Here is a 13,650-nt window from a genome sequence, read left to right on the forward strand (position 1 = left end):
TATTTAAGTGAATGTAACTAGTTCTATTCTACTTGTATAACATAGTTTGGATGTATTATCACACAGTAGTGTTGAAATATACATGAAATAAAGTTTAGCTTGTGTATTAATAAAATTGTGAACAGCGTTTGATTATTTGCGCAACATTTTACGGCTTATCCGGCCGACATTTTTAGGACTGTGCATTTATTAATCTTATTATAATTTGATTACTAATCAGGCACGTCACCTGTGCTTGCATTTTATATTTTCAACGAGCTATTTGTCATCTATTTAGATATGTAGTATATTTTTTATTTATATTATGTAGAATAAGTAAATATATAATATCTCGTTCATCATTGACCACATTTTTCAAATATGTAGAAATTTATTAGACACTATCAGTTACCCACCGGTTCACGCGCAGTTTCCTGTTGAACTAATGTGACATGCATATCCTGTTTAAGCATTACTGTGATAAATGATTGTAATTGGAATATATCGAAATCTCCTGGTTCATTTTCGAATAAATAATTAGACTTTAAGTTAAAAGAGTAGTAATTTAATGTCCTGAACTCGGAGAATAAAACTATTTTTATAAGTACCTATTATTAAACTGAATTTCTCTGCGAGTTTCCCTGATATTTTATATGAATTTGTCTGCGAGTTTCCCTGATATATATATTTTATATATATTATTTTATAATAGCTTCAATTATTTTAATAAGACTTGGCACATTTTAAGCCGGTGTGGAGAAGTAATAACGTCGATGTCCATATTATTTATAGTTATAACATTTATAATGTAATATGATTGATAGGCATGTTTCAAGTAGAAATTATTTCAATGTTTTTTTTAAAAAGATAATACATTAAGCAAAAATGCGACTGGATCTTATTTTTGTGAGTATTGAGTGTGTACGATCACTTCTAGTTCAAATAAATTATATTTCCTTTAGCACAGTTAAGTTACATAAAATACTCGTATATAAAACGCATACGTCCACCCACCTCGCTGTCCTCGTTTGTACCCTCGGTTTTCGTTCTTGGAAAGTATGCATGTATATATAATCCTGACACAGCAGTCTGCTTTCCAATCCCTGCTTGATTTATTATTTAATCCCTTGGTTCAGTCTAGGAATGAGGTAAGTCCATATACACATTATCAGGCCTGTATCCCTTTTTAGTACAAAACGGACTTGTTTCCCCTCGATGGTTTTCAAAACCCTAAACCCTTGCACTTTGCGTCTGCTCCATTGCTTTGTGATTCTATTTCAAACGGTCACGGACTCACTGCGCTCGTTTGTTTCCTCAAATTGTAGTCACGGAGTGAATTTTTCTGTAAATGTCTGGTCTCTCCGTTTTTTTTATTCAGCTACTGTTAACATGACGCTCCACAATGTTGGAATAAACTAATTTCGAGCATTTTAAAATTAAACTAAATTGTTTTAATTCGTTGCTGCCACAATCTATCGTAAAGGTTCAAGTGTAATACTTTCATTACCAAACATCCTTGCAAACTTACAACATCGTTTTTCACAAACTTTTCCATTCATAATACTAACATGATGATACCTGATAATACTAGGACTACCTGATACCCGTGGCTTCGCGCGTATTTTCCTGGTGAATAACATTCGTTATAAGCCTGTCCTTTTTCAGTGGCACGCCAAGTATTCCTGCGATTCCTGAAGTAATGATAATTGAAATTTATACCCGTTTTCTAATTTGCTTTAAAGTAATTGGATTTCAGTTCATGTTTCTAGGATCCCTGAAATCGGAAAGTGAGACAGTTTGTAAAAGCACAAATAATTTAACTTCTATACAACTTTTTGAACCATATTAGACCAGTAGGGAGGAAAGCTAAAGTCTGAGTCCAGTTAGGATATTTATGATGTAATATGATGGAGCCCAATCGTAAGTTGGAATGTTTGAGGTACTTAGTATTTCAGTGTTCATGCAAACTATCAATACAATTGTACATACAGTAGTTTTTGCGTGGCAAAACAACAAACACATAAACTATAAATGTTTTAATATTTACTGTTACGTTTAAGTCATAAAAGTATACGCTATAATGGCTGGTCACTAAACTAGCTCTCATATACACCTCAAATGTACTCTCGTATACGTCTTTGCTTTCCGATACCAGTTAGATATGTTATCTTTTCCTTAGTTTTAGTTCGGTATAGGAATTAAATTAAGTTATTCTACACCTAATGAGTATCCCTTATCAGCGGAAACGGATTTGGTGCCTCCTCTATAGTTTTTAAAGCCCTCAAAAGTTGCACTATGTGTTTGGTGAGTTGCTTTTTATTTGCAAAAGTAACAGCCTCGCTGCGCTTGCGTGTTTCCTATTATAGTTAAGGAAGGAATGGCTCATTATTATCTAGTCTCTTTACTTTTATTCGTTCAGCTATTGTAAATATTCCGCGCCAATATATCAACAGATCCCTGTTTTGTGGACCTCACTTTCACATATACAAAATGTATTTTATTCTTTAAATTGCTAATACATCATAGCTTAAATCCAATTGAGGACCCCCAAAGTCTGAAATTTCTCAGATTCCGAATGTTGCTAGAGTCCTAGAACTGCTTGAAGTAAGCAACTACTACAGGCAGGGTGTTTGGAATGACCAAGAGTTCCTAGAGGTCAAGAGATATATGAGATATGCCAGCTGCAAGAAGGTGTCTGAGGCCGGGAAGTGCCAGAAGTAGTTTTAAAATGACAAATTCTGGAAGATGGTATAGGCCGGTAGCTATCTGCCAGAGGATTGAACAGGCTTCTGTCATCTTACAATTATCAGGGACCTGGGACTCCTTAGGGAGAAGCTCCACCAATCTAATCCCAGAGCTGGCACATTGTATGCTTGCAAACCCCAGGAGCTGTCTGAATCCGTATGTTCCCATAAGACGATGTCTCCCAGAGGCCTGGATCTGTCAGAACCATCAACTCCCAGAGAATGACACTCCCCTGAATTTTAGGGCTGTAAGAGGCCGGATGATGTTAGAAACCGGGAATTCATTAGTACTCAGAAGCTTTCACAGACTGGGAGCTAGAGGCTGGAATTGTTACAATCCATTAGCTCTCAGAGGCTGTTAGCTTCTAAAGTCAGGAGTTTCCCATTAGAGGAAGGTCCCGTAGGACGGCTGGGAGCTGCCAAAGGTTAGGAGCTTCAATATAGTCTATAACTAGTGTATAGTCAATGAGCTATACAGAAGTAGGAGTTCCTAAGGACTGGAGGCAAATTGAATCCTGCTAGAGACTGCGATCTTCTATAGGCCGGAGGGTGACAGATTAAATGATCCTAGAGACTGGGAACTGCTAAAGGCGAGCAAGTTTCGAGAGGCTTTCTACTGCCAGAGCCTAAAAGTTTTTCGTAGGATTTTGCAGAGGTAGTATCTTCTAGAGCGTGGGGCTACCAGAGGCCGAATGCTCTCAGAAGTCTGTAGCTGTCAAAGAATGAGAGAGTCTTGGAGAAGTAATTTAATGTATATTCTAAAGACTACTCGGTAACTAGTTCACTTCTAATTTTTGATATACCAGTATCAGTTCTTACTAAAATTTACCTGAATTTTGTAGCCGATGATCCAAATAGATTTATTTAATTTTTGGACTGTTTTATTTAGTTTTGACACATGAAACCTTATGTACTTTTAATCGCTACAAGCTTTCCCGATGGCGATTTAACATGCCTTTTTCAATTTTGTAATTGTCTATTTTTAGCTTAGACGTGTGAACTAGAATACATTTTTTCACTCAGTTTTGTATATAATTTTCATCTTATTCGGTAAAAAAATTCAATTAATTTTTACTACCTTTTTAGAACTATAATCTATTATTCATTACTTGTTCCTTAGATACCCTTAGGTTTAAGTATGGAGCTGCTAACTAGGTGACGTTGATCCTAATTATTCCAAATCAGAACACTATTATGTAGTCTTGTATAATGTGGACGAAGTCGTGTGTATAGTCCTCTAGAGAATGTATTGGGATTATCTTGAAAGTAGGTAGCTGGGTAATTATCTCGTGATTCGTGACTAGCCAATATTCCCTTAGATCAATTTCGACTTTGTTTTCCTACCGGCAGTACATTAATTGTGTTTCTTTTAGTAAATGTATTGTTATAATAACTTTACATTAATTTTTCTGTATTTATATATTATTTATAAAAATATACGAAATAGCTGTATGTTTCAAATAGCAAAATGTCTTCGATTAATAAAATAATGTACTGATGTGTGAAGAGAACCTCTACATATCAATATTATTATATCTTTCTCATGAACTTTTTTAAGCCTAAAGTGGACCATAAAGCTGGTAAAAGATTCTAAAAAAGGAAATAAAATTATGAAAGTAGTTAAAAACTTCAAACGCATATTTCTAATACAGAGGATCTGAAGCTATACGTTTCCAAAAATATAACTCCGTACGTATATTTCAGATATTGGCCAGAGGACACAAGATTTAATAAAAAGGCTAACTTTGAATATCTAGATAAAGCTACCATACTAAAATATACATATTCTATTTTAATTTAATTTATGTTAACATGTTATGTTTATGCCTATTCAATCCCAGTCTGTAGTCGTCTGTGTAAACTCGTACATTGGCGGACGCTACTGATATTTTAATACAGCTCTCTGCGATAGTCCATACCAGTATTATTAGTTATCCAGTCCGTGATTAGTCCGCAGACCAGATGGCCTCACACAAGTGTTTAGTATCCTGCTATCAGTTATGCTACATGTATTTAGTCCTGTCACAGTGGTTCGGAGGAACAGCAGCTTCTTGTGACACCTCTTGTCAGTGATGCACGGTGAGTAAAGGCCAGGTCGCGTCACGCAAAGTTTCCTGACCTCAGCTATGCTGTCCATTACACGCATTTAGTCCTGTCACAGAGATTCGGGGACGCAGCAGCTTCTTTTAACTCCTCTTGTCAGGATGTGGGATTCGGTGCAAGTTAGGTGGCGACACGCACGAGTTTCCTGACCTCTGCTATGCTGTCCATTACACGCATTTAGTCCTGTCACAGAGGTTCGGAGGTGTTGGAGCTTCTTGTGACACCTCTTGTCAGTGATGCACGGTCGGGTGCAGGCACGCAAGAGTTTCCTGACCTTGTCAGTGATGCACGGTCGGGTGCAGGCCAGGTGGCGTCACGCAAAGTTTCCTGACCTATGTTATGCTGTCCAATACACGCATTTAATTCTGTCACAGAGATTCGGAGGTGCCGGAACTTCTTGTGACACCTCTTGTCAGTGATGCACGGTCGGGTGCAGGCCAGGTGGCGTCACGCAAGAGTTTCCTGACCTATGTTATGCTGTCCAATACACGCATTTAATTCTGTCACAGAGATTCGGAGGTGCCATAACTTCTTGTGACACCTCTTGTCAGTGATGCACGGTCGGGTGCAGGCCAGGTGGCGTCACGCAAGAGTTTCCTGACCTATGTTATGCTGTCATTACACGCATTTAATTCTGTCACAGAGATTCGGAGGTGCCATAAGCTTCTTGTGACACCTCTTGTCAGTGATGCACGGTCGGGTGCAGGCCAGGTGGCGTCACGCAAGAGTTTCCTGACCTATGTTATGCTGTTCCAAATACACGCATTTAATTCTGTCACAAGATTCTGAGGTGCCAGAACTTCTTGTGACACCTCTTGTAAGTGACGCACGGTCGGGTGCAGGCCAGGTGGCGTCACGCAAGAGTTTCCTGACCTATGTTATGCTGTCCAATACACGCATTTAATTCTGTCACAGAGGTCTGTGCCAGATTCTTGTGACACCTTGTCAGTGATGCACGGTCGGGTGCAGGCCAGGTGGCGTCACGCAAAGTTTCCTGACCTCAGCTATGCTGTCCATTACACGCATTTAATCCTGTCACAATGATTCTGAGGTGCCGAACCTTCTTGTGACACCTCTTGTCAGTGACGTGCACGGTCGGGTGCAGGCCTGGTGGCGTCACGTAAGAGTTTCCTGACCTCAGCTATGCTGTCCATTACACGCTTTTAATCCTGTCACAATGATTCTGAGGTGCCGGAGCTTCTTGTGACACCTCTTGTAAGTGACGCACGGTCGGGTGCAGGCCAGGTGGCGTCACGTAAGAGTTTCCTGACCTCAGCTATGCTGTCCATTACCCACATTTTAATCCTGTCACAATGATTCTGAGGTGCCAGAGCTTCTTGTGACACACATCTTGTCAGTGATGCACGGTCGGGTGCAGGCCAGGTGGCGTCACGTAAGAGCTTCCTGACCTCAGCTATGCTGTCCATTACACGCATTTTAATCCTGTCACAGAGATTCTGAGGTGCCGGAGCTTCTTGTGACACCTCTTGTCAGTGATGCACGGTCGGGTGCAGGCCAGGTGGCGTCACGTAAGAGTTTCCTGACCTGAGTTATGCTGTCCATTACACGCTTTTAATCCTGTCACAATGATTCTGAGGTGCCGGAGCTTCTTGTGACACCTCTTGTAAGTGACGCACGGTCGGGTGCAGGCTAGATGGCGTCACGTAAGAGTTTCCTGACCTGAGTTATGCTGTTCATTACACACTTTTAATCCTGTCACAATGATTCTGAGGTGCCGGAGCTTCTTGTGACACCTCTTGTAAGTGACGCACGGTCGGGTGCAGGCCAGGTGGCGTCACGCAAGAGTTTCCTGACCTGAGTTATGCTGTTCATTACACGCTTTTAATCCTGTCACAATGATTCTGAGGTGCCGGAGCTTCTTGTGACACCTCTTGTAAGTGACGCACGGTCGGGTGCAGGCAGGTGGCGTCACGCAAGAGTGACCTGAGTTATGCTGTTCATTCACAGTGTGACAGCAGCTTCTTGTAACACGTCTTGTCAGTGATGCACGGTCGGGTGCAGGCCAGGTGGCGTCACACAAAAGTTTACAGACCTCATTTATGTTGTCCATTACACAGATTTAATCCTATCACAGCGGTTTGGACGATCCGGACCTCTCTGTGACATCCCGTACCAGTGATGCAGGATGCGGGACAGGGCCCCAGGCCAGGTGGCCTCACACAAGTGTTTAGTGTCCTGCCCTCAGTCACGCACCTTTATTACGCGCTTTACTTCCTGGCCGGAGAGTTACAGAGGAGCCGGACTATGTCGCTTTCTACAGGAGATTGCTTCATAGGAGCACACTGGACGATACGTTTTTAAAATGGCAACTGGTGTTAGTATCAATCTAACACACATACATCATATAAATATATATCTTAGGATGTAGGATAGAAGAGAGTTTTTTCAAAATCCTAAATTTAATTGAGCCTCGCTCAGTAGAGGACTACTTGTCAGTGAGGTGCCTTTACGCAATAATGTAATGCATGATAATGTAGTTAAACTGTAAGTAAAATAAAGACGTATGTATATCAATAACTAATACATATGTGTGGCACATTGTTGATTACGAGTTGTGCAACATTTTAAAGATAATTTTAGTTATTGTTATTTTTTCTAGGCTCTACTAAAGTGATTTAATACATATTCATGTTATCCAACTTTAGTTTATCAAATTATAGGATAACGTTTTCCTACTATCAGTGTATTGAATGTGCACACGATTAGGTGTACAACACTTGAATGTTTCCAATTTAATAGTAAACTAGAATTCTTATAAATAATTATAAACTCGTTAACCAACATGTGTGCAATATGGAGTCCTTATAAAGAGTATTTGCTCCAGTTAAGCTTGATTTCGGTAAGGTTCGGCCGGTTGGTGGCGGGTGTGAGTCACATTCCGCGGCTCGTTCATGAACTAGTGTCGAAACCCATCAGACCGGCTTGCCGCGGCATTGGAACCCATTTCCGTAGCGGACTCGTAAACCAGGCTTACGACAAACCAGATATCGAAATGTATCGGTCTCCGCGAACCAGTTGGTTGCACTGACCGCCTGCAGCAAATTGTTTTTAAAGCCAATATCTCGTTTAAATAACCGGGCTTGTGGTCGGGCCAGACCGTGGTCGTTTATCGGCCGAACATCTAGAGCCGGCTGGAGGTGTTAACTGGTCTCCATTACATTACATTACGTTACGTTGTGTTGTCTCAGCCGCTTTTTTAGCGTGCTTACTTGAAATATCTAATCGCACAGGAGCTGAGAGCCAATGTACACAGTGTAAACACTCAGCCTGGTTTCTGTTGTAATCGATATCGTAATATTTTCGAAGTAAGAAACCAATCGTCAGCTGCGTCAATTTAGTAAAAGTCGCAATGGGAGAGTACCGAAGATGTTTAAAATACGAAGCGATATCTTTTTCGCGGAGTAGTTTTTAACCTTGATATACTCGAAACGGAGAGGCAGACGCATAAATAAAAATTACAGTATCAGCAGAAAACTAGATAAAGAAACCGACAGTCGCCGCGGGAAAGGTCTGTATGTGGACCTTTACTGAAAATAGTGGTACTGGCGATTGATTTCAGTAGTAAGGGAAATTTCTTTTTGATTACGATAAAATCCAAGTTGTGTCCCTATACCATGCAAATTGGTTTCCAGTTTCTGAACTATAAGGATATTTGCTAATTTGGCAATAGGATGACCTTAACACGTTAAAAAGTAATTCTAGAATGAATTATATATTAAGTTTACGACATGTAGTAGTTTTGGATTTAAAAACATTGGATATCAATGAATAACAAAATCATTCAAAGGATTCCGTACCTATTTTGCCATTGCGGACTACATGGAGGCCTATTGATCCATTTAGAATCTACAAGATATTTAGAAAAGTGCAAGTAGAGTCAAGTACTTAATTATCAAGTACTTGTCATTGATTACAATGACACTGTAAACATTTTTGAAGAAAATGTATGGAACAAATATTGAAGTTTTTGAAAATAATGTCGCAAATTTGGTATATTAGTACATATCCAAACAAATTTTAAAAAAATGTTCCTTAAATCATTATAATGTGTTCCTGACATTCGTTGTCCAAGTATACACTGTTTTGAAACAATGTATATTAAAACCGATACTGAAATAGTTTTATATCGCTGCTTTATACTTTAGTTTTGTATCGCTGTCAATGGCTGACTAACAGAATATTAAGTAATGTCTTAACCAAAATAATGCGTACTAATTGAATAATTTTAATTTTGTGATTAGACAGGGTTGGCCTGAAACTTAGTATGTATTCCTTATCAATACATTATAATTATTTTTATTTTCAAACTAAATATCGTGGTTTTTAGATATAGTATTTATAAGGTATTTTTATTTAAATTTATATTAAATTATTGGTATTTTATGTACTTTTTATCTTTTTATTTTTATTTTTTCCTCAAAGTTTCCTTATTGTGGCCAACGATTGTATTTTTATAGAGAAGCCACTCCCCTAAAAACTCATAATTCAATGATCTCTTTTTATTGATAATTTGTTATCACATTCAATAGTTTGTTGTATATTTGTATTGCTAGATTTAGGGTGAGTTTACCATATGTTTACCATCGAACAAAATGCTGACATTATGTGTTTTTTATTATGTTTGAAGGAGCTCTATTTGATATAGTTTTCTATGTATTTAAAATTTGTATAATATGCAATAATATATCTTCTTTTTATATTGTCGTCTGTTGGTTTTAAATTTATTTTTCAAGATTTACAATCAACTCTATTTTTATAGAATGAACTCATTGTAATTTTTCTCTATTTGATGGTAATATTTACCACTTAGTTTGGTTAATGTTTGCTCCTTCCTATGTTGAACTTCGTCACTGGAAGCTTCATCTTAATTGATAGTCATTTTAAACAACTAAGCGCGTTCTGTGGGAGTGTCAGCAATTGACAGAAGGAGAATATTTTGCACATAAATATGTTAGCAGTGTATTCGTGTCGGTACACAGGTTATCTAAAATGAGTAAAGGTAAATTTGTAACATTTTGCACTTAGATCTTCTGGTCTTTAAATTACGAGTCTAGTGAAAGAGGATCTGATATTATTTTTTCTACTTGTTCATTTGTCACACGGCTCGCATGCAGCCAGTTTGAGAGATATTTGCATATTCTGCGTAGGGGTTCTGGAATACTTGTTGTAACACGTACTTCAATCCTGTTTCCTAAGTTACATATGTCGGCTGGTGGTGGAGTAACATTCACATAACCCTTTGTGAAGCACCAAACTCAAAACACACGTCAAATCGATGCCGGCCATGCGAGACAAATAATGTAAATTATCCGGCATGTTGCACCGCGCTTGAGTGCAATGTCCTCTGTTAAGCCAGTGATACGTTGTGATAACAGTCAGCCAGTGCAGCCAGTGTTGCAACAGAATAATTTTTGTAAGCAATATTTCAAAAGAGAAATTTATGACACTAAAATGTGTTACAATTAAGTATTTAAAAAATCAATAAAATAAGTAGGCTTTCTCCCCACGCTAGACCACAAAATCACTTTCCGGGAACCTACATCAAAGTTACAATAACGCAACTGAGGGTTTCGTAAAACCGAGAGAGAACTTTCCCCTAAACTCTGCTTCTTTCCTCAAGGGAAATCGTAGCTCTACCGGTTTCATGAAATCTAGATTGTGCTGTTATAAAGTGTAAATTGACAGTCTGGAATCTCTTTTGTAGTCAATAGTAAAAACATAAAATTTACCTTTTAACTGTAACAAAATGGTATGATACTGTAATCGGTTTTTAAACATTTTCGACCTTTTAGATTACACAATGTCTTTTAAATAGCTACAAGTTAAAAAAAGGGCGTGAATGGACTGATTATTTTTAAAATTAATAATTCAGCAAATTAAAATCTAGACTTTATACATGTAATTTAAAACTCGTCCTGTAAGGCGTACCCCAGGACTTACACCCCTCATCTACGCTAGTTTAGATCTTTTTGAGCTATTTATTGAAAATCTTTTCAATTGAAAATTAACAGCCTTTACCGATAAATTGGCACTGTAATATGTAAAAGAAAGCTGGATTTAATTTTCCAAAGTATGAACACTTATATGCTTGACGCTTTTACGTTTGTGTATAAAGATAGATGATAATAACATGGGGATTAGATTATGAAAAATAAATTTATAAATTTTTATATAACAAAAATGTCCTTTAGAACTGATGTAGTTAAGTGCAATTTCAGTCAAGGTCAAACTACGGGAGAAGTGAGATAACTGTGGGTGCTGGACTTTTGATCAGCAAATCGTATGAAATATTGTGTTAGAGACCACACATAATGTACAATTTATATATATATAATATATTATATATATATATATATATTATATATATATATATATATATATATTGTGTGTGTGTGTGTGTCAATAATTTCTTTTACACTCCAAGTTTTAATAATATGTTAAAGAAAATTATTCAATATACAAGAGCTTTAACAGGGATTTTAATATACTGTATATTTATTGTTTTCAAGTTTTTTTACTTTCAAATGTATTCTTTAATTATTTGTAAGGATTAAAATAGATGCAATTGAAATTTAGCAATAGCTTAATAAGATTAATTTGTCCTAAACTGTTTTCCCTTTTTAGTATTTGTTTTCAGTGGTTTTGCTTAACTGTTTGTTTTCGTATATACATGTAACATTTGTACTCTACAACTCAATAATGTTGTACTAAATATGAAAAATTATGAGTAGTAATACAGTTAGTGGTTATGTATTTGAAAATGTCATTACAAATTTAATATACTACTTGTTACTAAATATAATACTCAAATATAAAGTAAATTATAAAGATCTTAGAAATTGTTCAGTTTATGTATTAAAATTAGTTTTATTTCTAAAATTATTTTGCAGTACATAAAATGAAATTTGTAAAATATTTGTAAATGTTTTGGTAATGTAAAACATATAGATTTATACAATTTATCGGTGCTAATTTTTATATCGCTTATTATACCTACATGCACTACAATGAGCGTATAAAATATCAATATAAATTGTAAAACGTCAATGTAGCGTTTTTAAAGCTACATTGATTTTTTTTTTATTAAAACTAAAATTAAATAAAAATTTTGGGATCGAAATATTGGGACTTAATTTTAGATTAGATTGTGAAATGTCAGGGTAAAAACGAACATGTAATCCTTCGGCAAGTTAGTACTGGTAGTTTTAAATTGTTAGGAAGGCAGGTTGACTGCCTTGAATTGATTAGAACTTGTCTTGTTGCGAGTATTGTTCTCCTGGTTTGATACAGCTGGACCAATGAGAGAGCACCACGGATGTCCTGCAAAGTTGATTGGAAAGGGAAGTTTTTAAGCGCCCGCTCATAATTTTCGCCCTTCTTTTGGTTTTTTTCGTGAGTAAAGTTAATTGCAGTGCGCCGTATTTCTTAAATTTTTCCGCGAGTGATTTTGAGGTAAGCACCAAATTTATTGTACGTTTTATTGAAATAGTCATCCTGATTTGATTTTAAATTAATTCTGTTGTCTTTTTTATAGGAAAAAATTAAATTCAAAGAAACTACAGAGCATTCTGAATAATTTATTCTCGAAGAACAATAGAGCATAATAGAATCATACAAGTTACATTTGGTTCATGCTTGCAAGAGAAGTGAATTAAAATTGAACTTTGTTAATAACTTTAATTGAGATTTGGAAAAGTAGTAATTTATTAATATTTAACTGGAACTGTTTTATTGTGAATTATTAATTGAAAATTAATTGAACTTTAATAATTGTTAGAGAGAGAGTTGAATCTGAATTGCAGAGACTTGAAAGTTATGGTTCAAATAGTGTAAAGAGAAGTTTAAATTTTTATTTTGAATTTTGAGTGAACTTAGAAGTGAACATTTTTATTTTAGTTATTTCCAAGTGGTATTTCATTTTTATTTTAAAACTTTATTATTTTATTTTAGAAGAGAGCTCTGATTTTTATTTTGATATATTTGATTAATATTTTTATTTCTTGCCAAAGGAATTTTTAAATTTACTAAACGGTTTGTCAATTCTTTGTGGAAAATAGAGTGATAATAATTCTGAAACGTTGAACTTATTAATTTGCCAGTTAAAAATAAATCCATTGTTTTTATTTAGAACTCTGATTTTTATTTTAGACAAACCAGATAATATTTAATAGTTAACAAATTTAGTAATACATTGTACTTAATATTCACTAGGATCTTTACTAATCAAAAAATATTTTATATCGTCTTGGATGTATTATTGATGATTTAAATATTAATACTCTGGAATATTAATATCAACAATCCAAGTCGTTATAGTCAAGTATGTCATTTCCTCAGTTGTGTTAACCATCATTACCTGTCTTAATGAGCAGAAATTCCGAAAATTACTTATTTTATATACACTTTTTACAATACAATTTATTGTTATTACTTTTTTTTATAAATCTTTGAACAAGAAATTTATGGTATTAATCAATTTTTTGTTGTTGTGCCTGAAAGAGAATTACCAGGTGGGAGCAAAAAATATTCCATGAAATAAGAGGAAAAGTCAATGTAAATATTATCTTAAATATTCTATCATATTTACATTATTTAAAATAAATCTATATTCTTACTTATATTCTAATTTATTAGTGCTGTGCACAGTCATAACATACAAAGCACCGAGTTGAGGTAAATTGAAAATCTTATTGGTTTTAACCTCAACTCAGGCGATGACGGTTACTACCAATAAATGTATTAGGATCAATTTTTAATTTATATAACAGTTTTGGCCTTATATGTTCGTTTAATGTATCGTCCT

The 13,650-nt window shown here is 35.7% G+C and overlaps 1 protein-coding gene across 3 annotated transcripts in view; it reads left to right on the forward strand.

Annotated features, from left to right (window-relative positions):
- The window catches only part of LOC124360510 (neurobeachin-like protein 1), a 545,778-nt gene that overhangs the window by 157,326 nt on the left and 374,802 nt on the right, over nt 1-13,650 (forward strand). The window lies entirely within an intron of this gene.

This window comes from Homalodisca vitripennis, chromosome 4 (assembly GCF_021130785.1).
Source record: "Homalodisca vitripennis isolate AUS2020 chromosome 4, UT_GWSS_2.1, whole genome shotgun sequence".
NCBI lineage: Eukaryota > Metazoa > Arthropoda > Insecta > Hemiptera > Cicadellidae > Homalodisca > Homalodisca vitripennis.